The sequence below is a fragment of the Vulpes lagopus genome, chromosome 13 (genome assembly GCF_018345385.1).
Source record: "Vulpes lagopus strain Blue_001 chromosome 13, ASM1834538v1, whole genome shotgun sequence".
NCBI lineage: Eukaryota > Metazoa > Chordata > Mammalia > Carnivora > Canidae > Vulpes > Vulpes lagopus.
In genome coordinates this window covers 33,111,192-33,123,253 of record NC_054836.1, presented here as the reverse complement: position 1 = coordinate 33,123,253, position 12,062 = coordinate 33,111,192, and positions in this window count along the sequence as shown.

Here is a 12,062-nt window from a genome sequence, read left to right as displayed (position 1 = left end):
GTTCAGGTTCTACCATGAAAATGTAATTAGTGCCAGTTTTGCTTTTTTGCTATAAACAACTAGAAAAGCTGACAAAATATATGCAACCATAATTTTCAGATATTGGAAAGCAGACAGTACAGGACTGTGATCTTTTAGAGAAGGGAAACAAAGTGCATCAGCTTTCTGCCTGAACTTTTATGGACCATGAGGTAGGGAGGAGGAGCCCAAGGAGAGAGTAGTAGATTTGTTGAGCAGAGAAAAAAGAAGTCAGAGTTCTGGGAGACTGAGGCAACTGAAAATTCAAAGTACCAAAGAGGAGGTAGTTAAGTAAAAAAGTTCATAGGAGTTTGCACAGGGATATCTGGAGTCTGTAATTACTAAACCATGTATGTATAGAGCTTCCTGAGGCCAGGCTAGGAACTATGGAGGAACAATGAGCTGACCAATTCCTTGAGTTCAAAGGGGAAGATTGGATACCTGAGTTCCAACTAGCCAAAGCTGAACTAGATATAAAGGATACTCTAGACTTTCCATAATTTAATTTAAAACTAAGGTCTGAAATAATCTAAGCTGATCTCAAAGTGACGTTAACTGTCAAACAAAACAAAGCTCAATACTCTTTAAAGGGAGACAACAAAATCCAATCAACAACAAAGTATGTACAATGGGAGTGGAAAATAGAGGCATAAAGCTGTAAAGCTTTTACTTTTTTACCTGATGTAATATAAATACTACTTGATGGTAAACTCCAATATGTTAAAAATGCATATTGTAAATTCTTGAGCAACTGTTAAAAAAAATCAAAACAAAACAAAAGCCTTTGCATCAAAGTTAAGGAAAAAAAAAAAAAAAAGCACGAAGAGAAAAGAAAATAAACCAAAACCCCAAAACAAAAAAAGGAATATCTAATATCTATTGGGCCAAACTAGGAGATAATGAATTTAAAAGAAGGCAGGAAAAGAGAAAAAAATGAATAAAAGAATAAATAAAGGACAAGAGAAATAGAAAAGGTGACAAACTTAAATTCAGTTATATTGGTAATTACATTAATTAGTCCAAACATTCAAATGAAAAGGCAAAGATTTGAGGCACCTGGGTAGCTCACTTCCTTAAGCACCCAACTCTTGATTTCAACCTAGGTCATGATCTCAGAGTTGAGATGGAACCCCCATGTGGGGTTCCGCACTCATTGGGCAGTCTGTTTAAGATTTTTTATTCCCTTCCCCTCACAGTGCATGCACATGCACATGCTCTCTATTTCTCTCTCTCTCTCTCTCTCTAAAAAAAAAAAAAAAAAAACAACGAAATAGGGGCACCTGGGTGGCTGAGTCAGTTAAACATAGGACTCTCCATTTTGACTCTGGTCATGATCTCAGAGTTGTGAAATCAAACCCGGTGTGGGTCTCCTTCCCACTTAGCAAGGAGTCTGCTTAAGATTCTTTGTTTCCCTTTCCTTCTGTCCCTCGCCCTGCTTGCGCTCTCTCTCTCTCTCTCAAATAAATAATCTTAAAAAAAACCTTAATAAAATTTTAAAAAGGACTTAAAAGAAAAGGTAGAGATTATAAGAATGAATTAAGTACATACATCCAACTCTAATGCAATTTAGAAGAATGTATTATATTATATGAAGATATTAATAAAATATATGTATATAACATATATGGATGTTAAAGTAAAAGGATAGAGAAATATATAGCATGCATACACCTAAGCAGTGTACTAATTATATTCATATCTAGTAAAGAAGACAATGATGAAGAATATTATCGGGGATAAAGAGGGGCTATTTCATAATAATAAAAGGGTTAATTCCATCAAGAAGACATAAAAATTCAGAATGTGTTTGTACCCCAAAACACAGCTTCAACATATCTGCTTCTACTACTGACAGAACTGAAAGGAGAAAAACAGCAATCCACAGTTGTAGTTGAAAATGTCAATAATTTACAGAAAAGATTCCCAGGAAATCAGTAAGGATATAAAAGACTTACAAAATACTATCAACTAAGTGATGATTAATAAAACATAGTAGCCAACAGCAGTAGAATATATATTCTTTTCAAGAGTACATGGAAAGTACATTCACCAAGAAAAACCTTATTCTCAACCATAAAACAATTCTCAAAAATATAAAAGATTTGAAATCACATAGATTATATACTTAATTCTTACCACAATGGAATTGAATTGAAACTGAATAACAAGTTACCTTAAAAATCACCAAATATTTGAAAATTAAGTAATCCTCTTCTAAACAATTCCATACATCAAAGAACAAATCACAATTAGAAAATACTGTGATTTGAATAAGAATGGAAATACAAGATGTAAAAATTTGTGAGATGCCATTAAAACAGTGTTCAGAGGAGAATTTCTATTTTTAAATTATTATTTTTGTAAGGAAGAAAGATCTAAACTGCATGATCCACCTAAAGAAGACAAAGAAAAAAGCAAACTAACTCCAAATTAAGTAGAAGAGAGAAAGTGGGAAAGAGTTAAGTATCTACAATACAGAGATCAATAAATTTAAAAAGTACATTTTAAAATTTTTAATAGTTTCTTTCATTCTTAAAGTTTCCTTCTCTTTGCTTGCATTGCCCATTTGTCCTTGCATGTTTTATGCTTTTTTTCACTAAAGCCCTTACATATTAATTATAGTTACTTTAAATTCTCTCTTCTGTTCAATAATTCAAAATCTGTGTCATATCTGAGTTGGGTTCTAATGCTTGCTTTGTCTTTTCAGGCTGTGGATTTTTATCCTTTTAGCATGCCCTGAGATTTGTTCTTAGTCTTTAGTGTGAACTTTTACATTAACATTAAACACATCCCAACTAGGGGTTGTCCTTTTTCTTTTCTTCCCTGTTGACTTTGACCTTCCCAAAGTACTCCTCTTCAGAGAGTTTCTGTTTTACAGCTTGTTTAGCTGTAATGCAACATTATATTGGAACCCTGCTATAAGATGGTAAGGTATAGGGGGGGAGGGAAAGTGTTCTTTTTAAAAATGTTTTTTATTTAGTTAACATATAGTGTTATGGGGCAGAATTTAGTGATTCATCAGTTTCATATAACACCCAGTACTCATTACATCAAGTGCCCTCCTTAATGCCTATCACCCCTTTACCCCATCCCTCCACCTTCCACCCCTCCAGCGACCCTCAGTTTGTTCCCTGTAGTTAAGAGTTCCTTATGGTTTGCCTCCCTATTTGTATCTTATTTTATTTTACTTTCCCCTCCCCTATGTTCACCTATTTTGTTTCTTAAATTCCACATATCATATGAAACCATGGTATTTGTCTTTCTTTGACTGACTTATTTTGCTTACCGTAACACCTTCTGGTTCCATTCATGTCATTGCAAAAGGCAAGGTTTCATTCTTTTTGGTGGCCGAGTAATATTCCATTGTGTATATGTTTATATGGTGCATGTAAATATTTTGGCTATTATAGACATTGCCACTGTAAACATTGGGGTGCATGTGCCCGGGGAGAGAAAGTGTTCTATAATCTTATGATTAAATCAATCTTTTAGTGTGCCTGTGACCCTGAGCTGTGATCTTTACAAGTATTTCTTAGCTGTTCCCCTTCTCACTTAGGTTAGACAAAAAGTCTAGATGGGGTTGGAGTGGGAAAAATGCTCCTTCCTTGACTTGACTCTGGCTCTGGTAAAGTGTTTTCCCTTGAAAAGCAGGAGGAGCAGACTTTTGTTATGGATATTATATTTCATAATGATTACTTTTCACCTTACCTACCAGAGGCACAAACGGAGCTTTCTCTGCTTTTTCACCATGAGAATTTGGTGGAGTTCCTGGAGGTAAGCCCACAAAAGTGTAGAGACTCTGCCCAAGAATACAGCCCCCAGGAATTTCTCACTCCCACAGTAGTCCGCATTCAGCCTCCAACAATTCATCAAAATTGTCATTTCAGTGTTACTACAAGTTTATGCCTCCACCAGCTTCTGCTTCAGGTAAGTACACCTTAGCAGTGATGTTCAGAATTTTCTTGTCTCTCCAGACTCAGGATGCTAACTTGCCCTTAGACTTCAGTTCCACAGTAGGTCCAAGAAAAGTCATAGATTTTTTTTGTTTGTTTGCTTAGTATATATTTTCTTGGTCTAAGGATGGGAGTGATGACTTCCAATCTCTACATTTTGGAGATAAATTCAAATGTTACTCATTAAGATTTTTAACTTGGTTATTATAATGTTTATTTCTAAAATTTCCATTTAGTTCTTTATATATTCTATTTCATTGTTGAGACTTTCTGTATTTCATTTCTAGCGTATTTCTAGTAATTGCTCACTGATGGCTAGCATTAATAGCATTTTAAGGATGGCTGCTTGAAAATTTTTGTCAGATATTTCCAACATCTTTGTCATCTTCATGTTAGTTTCTGTTGATTGTCTTATTCAGTTTGAGACGTTCCTGATTCTTTGCATGTCCTGTGATTTCAATCAAAACCTGGACATCATGTTTACTATGTTAGAAGACTTTGGATCTTGCTTAATTCTTGTGTTCTAGTAAGCCTTCTCTGACACCACTTTACTAGGTAAAGGAAGCTGCAGCATTATTACTGCCAGATGGCAGTGGAAGTCAATCTTCACTTGGACTCCAGTGACACCAATGGATAAGGGGATGGTGTTCCCAGCAGGCCTCCACTTATACCAATCTGACTACTCCTCGGGTCCTAGTGTCAGTAGTTGGTCTGCCTTCTTCTCTCTACCTTCTTATGTGTATTTTATATATAAAACCTATGCTTTTAATTGTAGAAAATCTTAACATATCCTTGACTTGAATAGCATAACTTCTAAATAGAAAATCATAAAATAGTTTGTTCTAAATTCTTACTCTCTCTATATGAGTATTTGTAAATGGACATAGATTTTTTAAAAAGGGAATCAAGGTCATGAGCAGTGGATAGTAGGTAAAATAAATACAACTAAAAAAAGATTCAACTCCATGTCTAATGCAGATTTTTAAAAGTTCCAACTCTTGTGTTTGAGATTAGCAAAGCTATCTTGATTGCTAAATAGTGTTGAAGGGCATGTCAATGATTTTGATTCATGCATTCCCTTTTGAGCCAATAATAATAATTACTAGACTTTTAAAAAGATTTTTAAATGTATTTATTCATGAGACACAGAGAGACAGAGAGGCAGAGACACAGGCAGAGGGAGAAGCAGGCTCCATGCAGGGAGCCTGACATGGGACTCGATCCGGGGTCTCCAGGATCCCGTTGTGGGCTGAAGTGGCACTAAACCACTGAGCTACCTGGGCTGCCCTTACTAGACATTTAAAAAAAAATTTTATTTTGAGGAAATGTGAATAATAATTTACACTTGAAGATATTTGTAAAAGAATTATTATAATATTAAGAATGGAATTATCTTTAATATGCTGTATTAGAAAATAAGTTATAGCACCCATTCATATGTTAGAAAGTTATGTTACAAATTATTTTTAGAAATAATTTTAATGATATTGAAAGCAGTTATGATATAATAAGCAAAAAATTAAAATGCAAAATTGCTGTATATTTAATCTTAACTATGAATTTTTAAGTATTTGTAGAAAAATGACTTAAAATATGGGTATTATGGGAATTTGGTTAATATTTATGTTATTTCAGTTGTATTACTTTGCATTCCAATAGAAGTTATGTATATAGCAATGCAAAATACACTCTACATAAAATTCTTTTGCTATGACCATCAAATTTTAAGTTGTATATTGTAAAAACATTTTAGATGATTTGCCCAAATTGCTCTGTTTGGAGCTCATGAAGGGACTCATTTTATTAAGATATTAAATACCTGGTTAGTTGAAGAATTCCAATAATTTTTCTACTACTTTTTAAAAATGTGGTTTGTATTTAGATGTCCTTAACATTAAAAACCAAATTCCTGTTTGACTCTTTCTACCTACACTAAAGAACACAAAGTTCTACAACGTGGAAGAAACAGGAAAACCTAGAATTCTCTTTTAAGATGACAGAATTTATTGTTTAAAATGTTCTTTTATGAAACATTTCATCAGTAGATATTGTTTAAAATGCTAATACTATGTCAATTGTCAATTTTTGACATTGCTTTGTTTCTTGTCTTTTTTTATTGGTTTGTATCATTGTATAGTCAGTTTGAACAGCAGTTTCTATTTAGTTTTTATGTTGTAACATGGATTTGCAGTATATTGGGAGAGTTCTCTAAAATGTTCTTAGCATGAGTGATTTTAAATAATGTTAAGTTTTATAATTGATTAAACATTCAGGATAATTTTAAAAGGATTTAAAACACCAAAATTCTATAATATCATTTTAGATATTATTATAAAAGAAAGGCAAAAAATAAATAAATAAAAGAAAAGCAAAAAATATAATTAAAAAAAAGACAAGTAGGTAGTTTGAAAGATACCATGTTAGAAATGGTAGATCCTATTTCCTCTGAGCCACTCTTGTGCCAGAAGCCCATAGATATTATTGTTCATATATATATATATAAAACAGTGTTAAAATTGTTAATTTGCATACTTTTTCATATTCCTAATGAATATGAATATCCCTCATAATGCCTGTGAGAGAATCATTGTGAGGATTAGTGACACTTGTTTAAAACCAGCTAGTCGGCATCTGACACACAATAAATTTTGGCAATTATCGTGTATACTAATTGGTAATAGGTACAATTTGGAGAATGAAGAGGGCTTTTTATGGAGCTCTAATATCAAGAAAAGATCTTTTGTACTATGTAAGCAAAAAGGCACAAATGCAAATGTAGATATAAACCTAAAAAGTGATGATTATATCTTAAAGTGAACAATTTTCTCAGTATGGAAGGGTGTGCTGACAATGTGTATGTGAAAAATGACAGCCTTCATTTCATCATTCATTCAACAGACAGTTATCTATACCCCACTTTATTCTAGGTGATAGCCTAGATATTCTAGGTGAACTCTTTACACATAAAGCCTACAGGTAAGAGTGATCTTCAAAGAAAAGTAATATGAGCATGTACTAAAAGCAGGTCCTTTGCAATTGGTTTGTTACAAATGCAAATTGACAGGCAAGACATGCTTACAAGAAATGAAAGGCTTACTAATGGGTCTAAAAAATGATAAAGTAAAATGTGATAGTCATGAATAAGAAAATTTTTAAAATTTAAATTTAATTTATTAGATTCTAAGTTTTAGTTTTATTTTTTTGCAAATGAATCATTAAAAAATAAAGCCAACTGATTTGTAGAACGGATTATTTTTGACTATTATTATTATTATTATTATTATTTTTGAATATTTTGACATGTAAACATACTATATTATGTAATTCAATAATTAGGGTTACACTTATAATAGCTGATCCAGTGATTTAACATAGCAATTTATACTTTACATATATAAAGTCCAATGTAAGTGTTTATGTAGGCAAATTAAGGGACCTAGGCTTTTGGCCCAACTACACCATCTTCAACCACATGCTTCCAAAGTCACCGCATAATGGGGAAGAGCAAAGGAGATTTAAATCTGCAGCTCTGGAAGTGGTGGACCTCCTTTCTAACCACATTCCAGTGGTTAGATCTTACTGCAAGAGAGACCATAGTCTAGGTAAATGGTATGCAAATTGTGGTTCATGGACTGGCTGCCCATGTATAAACTATTTGTTAGTGATTTTTGGTTAGATAAGAAACTTGCTCTGGATGTAAATTAGCTGTCACGAAGGACACTGTTGAGTATGGTAACAACTTTCTTGATGACGGAAGCAGTTTGTTATTTGCATTCCCATGCAAGCTTTCAGTAGTGTGGACCTGCACTTCAAGTAGCACTAGCTTAGCTGTGTGCCCAGGAGAAAGAGGGAACTGATTTGGCACCCAATTAGCCTATCTCTGCTGCATTCAACTAAATAGTTCAGATAGATATATTTGTGGGAGTAATGATTGGGTCTGGGTTTTAAATATCTATAAAGTCTTTTAATATTAAAATATGTTAACTAAATTAAAAGTAATTTGCAGGAAATCATAACGCACTTTGAAAATATGAAAACATATTTAGTATCTTTTCATGTACTTGTTAGCCTTTCATATATCTTCTTTGAAGAAATGTCTATTCATGTCCTTTGCCCATTTGTTTTTTTGCTCCTGAGTTTTATGAGTTTTTTTAATATATTTTGCATACTAATCCCTTACCAGATATGTTTAATATATATATATAAATGTTTGCAAACATTTTTCTCAACCATAGGCTGTCTTTTCACTTTATCATGGTTTCTTTTGCTGTGCAGAAGCTTTTTAGTTTGATATAGTCTCATTTGTTTATTTTTGATTCTGTTGTTTGTGCTCTAGGTGTCATATCCAAAAAATCATTACCCAGACCCATGTCAAGGAGCTTTATTCCTGTGTTTTCTTCTAGGAGTTTTGTGATTTCAGATCTTAAATTTAGTCTTTCATCCATTTTGTGTTCATTTTTGTGAGTAGTATAAGGTAGGTGTTTAGTGCCATTCTTTTACATGTGAATATCCAATTATGTTAGCACCATTTATTGAGAAGATTGTTTTTTTTTTTCCAATTATGTATTCTTGGCTCCCTCAAATATGAGTTGACTGTAAATGCTTGGGCTATTTCTGGGCTTTCTTTCTTTTTTTTTTTTTTTAAAGATTTTTAAAATTTATTCATGAGAGACAGAGAGAGAGAGTCAGAGACATAGGCAGAGGGAGAAGCAGGCTCCTGCAGGGAGCCTGATATGGGACTGAATCCCAGGATCCTGGGATCACACTCTGAACTGAAGGCAGACGCTCAACCACTGAACCACCCAGGCATCCCTCTCTGCTTTCAATTCAATTTCTGTTGGTCTATTTGTCTGTTTTTATGCTGATACCATACTATTTTGATGACTATAGCTTTATACTATAGTTTGAAATCAGGTAATGTGATGCCTTCTGCTTTGTTCTTCTTTCTCATGATTTCTTGGGCTATTTGGGGTTGGTCTTTTGTGATTCCATGTAAATTTTAGGAGTTTTTTTCTATCTCTGTAAAAAATGTCACTGAAATCTTATAGGGATTGTATATCAAATCTATAGATGGCGTTTGGTAGTATTGACATTTTAACAATATTAATTCTTCCAATCCATGAAACAGGTACCTTTCTACCTATCTGTGTTTTTTTATTTCTTTCATCAATATCTTGTAGTTTTCATAGCACAGAACTTTCACCTCCTTAGTTAAATTTATTCCTAGTATTTTGTTGTGTTTTATGTTATTGTAAATGTGATTGATTTCTTTGTCTTTCAGAAAATTTGTTAGTGTATAGAAATAGTACTGATTTTTATATGTTAATTTTGTATACTACGACTTTACTGAATTTATTGATTAGATCTAATAGTTGTTTGGTTGAATCTCTAGGAGTTCCTATATATAAAATCATGGCATCTGCAAGTAGAAAGTTTTACTTTTTCTTTTTTGATCCTGATATGTTTTATTTATTTGCTTGACTGCTCTAGCTAGCCCTACTGAAAGATATATTTGAAAGCTGTTAAGAGAGTAAATCCTATCTATGGGTTCTCCTCACAAAGAAAATTTTTCTTTCTTTTTTTTTCTTTTCTTTTCTTGTATGTTAGCTGAAGTGATTGTGGTAATCATTTCACAATATAGATAAACTATCATGTTGTAAACTTTAACTTGTACAGTGATGTATGTGAACTATTTTCAATGAAACTGGAAAGAAAGCCACATATTTAGCTTAAGAAAATGAAAGCATGATCAAATTAAAAGTGACTTAAGATAAATAATAATAATAGAGGTTCACTGTAATTGTCTGCACTGTATATTTTTAGAATCAAATCTTACTATCATTTTAAAAGGTAGCAGTTATATATGCTCATAGAACTCAAATGAGTTAGGTCAACTAACTCATATTAAATCTAAAAAAGTCAGACTCGATAATAAAAGATGCTATAAAGGGCATTACAGATTTGGAATGAAGAGTTTTGCATTCTAGAGTTAGCTGTATAGCTAGCCAACTGTTATCAGTTGAGGAGTGAGCATCATTGGTGGGACTATTTAGTGGGAATGTCTGGATCAGGAGTGTCAAATGGGTTTTAACTCTTCTGTTAGTCAACACAGATGTCTGGGAGTGCTGTGTTGAGAAGGATTCTGGTGCAGAATTTAGGCCAATTGGTCAAAAGTACCATGATCAGTAAGAGATGTCTGCTCAGGGTGAAGGACAGAAAATAATTACTTGTGAAGTAAATACTTGCTATAGGTCAACAACATAAATTAACAGATTATTTATATTCTAAAATAAGAGCTCTTTTGAAGGTTTTAGACATAACTATCATGAAGTATACCAAAGGGAGGATATGAGATAGGGTATGGATAATTAAATAGCAAAAACAAGGAAAAGGGAGATGTTTAGAGAGTGACTTCATTTGTTTGAGGAGAATTTTCAAAATATAATTATGTCCATGTTTAATGTTAGCACAAAAACACATTACAAATTTAAATATCTCTTGGATTAGTCACCATTTTGAATTATCCACACCCTGTTTCTTTCTTTTAATGTGGAGAATCAAGGGTTTTTCTGGATAGCATGCTGTACCATTGTTGTGACCTATTAACTGAAGCATGGAAATGGACTATCATAATAATACTTGAGAGAGATAGTACTGCCACATCATAAAAAAGAAGGGGTGTATGCAATACATTTAAGAGGGAAAAGTGACTTGCACAATATAGGAAAAAGCAAAAGTGGCTGCAGATGGAATTAATGAAATAGGATTTAAGTTGCACATGCAGATGAGGTTTGACATTCCTCTTTAAAATATCTCATATGGAAAAGCCAGTCTGTTCTGGTTAATCTAGCTCTGACATATCCAGTGAATTAAAATCTAGATTATAGAACATTTACATTAGTCAAAACTATCCTTATGATTTAGTATGAAATGAATCTCTCATTCTTCCTGGGATAAAAATTTTAAGGTGTCATTTTTCTTTATATTCATAAAAACTGCAGATTTGGGACATCTGGGTGGCTCAGTTAGTTAAGTGTCTGACTCTTGATCTCAGCTCAAGTCTTGATCTCAGAGTCATGAATTCAAGCCCTGCATTGGACCCCACACTGGGCATGGAGCCTACTAAAACAAAAACAAAACATCAGAAAACAAAACAAAAAACCTCTTGCAAATTCAAGAGTCAGAAAACCCAGATTCCACTCTGAGTTCTATCATGATAAGGGCAAATCATCTCACCACTTAGGTTTTAGTTTCTTCATCTGTAAAATTAATTCAAGCAGATGCTTCCTTGATACTCATACTATCCTATGTTTTAATCATAGAATACCAAGAACTTCCTGGCTTGTGATTTATAGGTAGAAATTGTGAGAATCGCATGAAAGCTAGAGTTCAATATTAATATTATAGGTTTTGGGGGGGTGTTTGTAATTCTTGCAAAATACACTCAGATGTTTACCAGAAATCTCAGAGCCATCTTTTATACTCCTTCAGGTGGAATCTATTTCCTCCTCAACCTCTTTTGAGTTCACTCCACCACTCATCTCAGCTTAATTGTCAAGGTTTATTGAGGCTTCACCTGGAGCAATAGAGGATCTCTTCCTTTCCTTCCAGCCTTCCTCCTCTTTTCTAGCCCCCACTATTAGCATTTGCTCTTACTCAACTGTATCATGGAAATTCATATGACTGCTTTGCTTTTCTCCCTGAAACAACATAAAGATAACATATTCATCCTCAGCCATTTCTGTCCCCTGAAACACTGGGATGTGAAAAAATTATGACAGAATTTTACCAACTCAAAAGGCAACTATCTCATGAATAATACTCACTGATTTCCAACCTTTCTTCTTTTTTTAAATTCCCTAATGGAAAATCAGAATCCCCTGATGACCTTTCTTGGATAGCCAGAGTTTCTCTTGATATCCAGGTTTCTCAAACCCTTTAGTCTTAGATACTTTTCACACTCTGAGAAATTATTGAGCACCCCAAAAAGGTTTTGCCTATCTTGGTTATGTTTATTTATCATATTAGAAATGAAAACTTAGGAATACTTTCCTAAAGAATAACTATATTTTCTAATAGTAAGAAATGTAG